Source organism: Glandiceps talaboti, chromosome 23 (assembly GCF_964340395.1).
Source record: "Glandiceps talaboti chromosome 23, keGlaTala1.1, whole genome shotgun sequence".
In the NCBI taxonomy this organism is placed as follows: Eukaryota; Metazoa; Hemichordata; class Enteropneusta; family Spengelidae; genus Glandiceps; species Glandiceps talaboti.
This window is the reverse complement of record NC_135571.1, coordinates 5922953-5925080: the sequence shown is the minus strand read 5'-3', so window position 1 is coordinate 5925080 and position 2128 is coordinate 5922953.

Sequence of the window (2128 nt, the reverse complement as noted above, 5' to 3'; positions counted from 1 at the left end):
CATGCTAGTTTGACGGCCATGGTCGATTAGGTGATCGGGGAATTTGCCGGGAGGGTCAGGGATGGCTAATTTGTTGGATGAACACGAGCATGCTTTGGTGCATGAACGCTTCGTTGCCTTGATATGATAGAACATCGGATGAATGCATGACAACAATACATATAGAGCATGCGAGTGCCGATACTTCAATGCATGGAGCGACAGTACAGACGAGCAAATATCTCGTTACATACATACATACATACATACATACATACATACATACATACATACATACATACATACATACATACATACATACATACATACATACATACATACATACATACATACATACATACATACATACATACATACATACATACATACATACATACATACATACATACATACATACATACATACATACATACATACATACATACATACATACATACATACATACATACATACATACATACATACAGGTAGGCAGATGGACAGACGGACGAACGCATCGATGGATAGACCCAACGTTTACTTTTGATTCAGACTGTGAATTCATTTCATTATGTATGTACATTAAAGAATGTTATCAAGGCATTTGAAATCATTTATATTAACTTATAAAATGCAGTCATTAATTGTGTGAAATCTCCAACAACCACAGCAAGTCTGGGATAAAATATGCATATTCCGTGATTTAAATAGCACATCAAACAGTGGCGACATAGACTACCTGTACGTAACACAATGAAAAGAAAGCAAGTCTAAAGCTAACAGAATACATAATAACCAAGAATCTGTCGAAGAGTTACTTGTGATGAAGGCGTCGCGATTGTTCTCAGCCCGTAGTACGTCAATGCACATGAATGGCTATTGCAGGAAGGTCATCTTGGCATTTGGTTCAACGCTTGCTCCCAATTGTCTCGTGGAGTGTACATATTCAATATTTTCAGGGATTTTAAATATTCCCTTGAGAAAGAAAAGCAAGATTATCTGAAGACCTGTCATTTTTGACGAATGGAAACTATTCCGGAGAGAGCTACATTAATTGTCGATTGTATTAACCTTTGAAAACGCGACGGAAATTAAGAGACGCCGAAGTCTAAATATTTGTTTATAAACTCTCCCGGACACTTCGTCATTTCTCAGTGAGAATGGAAAAAATTATTGAGAATATATTCTTCAAATAATATATAACCAATTTTTAAAAATGGATTTTTGTGGCGACATAGCCATTCTGGATCTTCTCTAGTACAAAATGCTTCCCTAATCATACTGCTCTACAGCAAATAAAAGGAGCTCTAAAATAACAGGAGCCCTAAAGAAACAAGCAAAAACACATGCGCCCACATACACAGACAGAAAGATACACACACGTCACACCTATACATATATACATAATGTCACAGTTATATTTAGCGTTGATGTGTCTGTCTCATCATTTACAGAGTGTCGATGTCCCTTTTGTTTCGTTTTGTGATTTACCGTACTGTGTCCCTTTGTTGTGTTCATGAAATATTCATTTATTTCTATGTACATTCATCATGTCACCTGGACCATGGATGTATTAGGAGATCCATGCCTGGACTCATCTGCTCACTTCGCTTCATCCAATCACATCCATCCCCAAATTCTAATATCCAATCACTTTCTTCCCTCTACATATCTTTCATTACGTGATCTTTCCGTTATATGCGAGGCAGGTTAGTTAAGGCAGCAGTGCAGACGTGGCCAGTACGGCTACACAACTGTAACTTTTGTGTATATTTAATAATTTGCCATTCATACTACAAGTACAGACTTATTCTTGGTAAAACCCACCGTGACACATACATACATACATACATACATACATACATACATACATACATACATACATACATACATACACACACACATACATACATACATACATACATACATACATACATACATACATACATACATACATACATACATACATACATACAGACAGACAGACAGACAGACAGACAGACAGACAGACAGACAGACAGACAGACAGACAGACAGACAGACAGACAGACAGACTCATGCACACACACGAGTTGGCTAGGTCGCCTCTATACAGAAGATTTGGTGGTCTTTTCCAACATTTTTGCCAGATTCCGACATCTATAAAAAA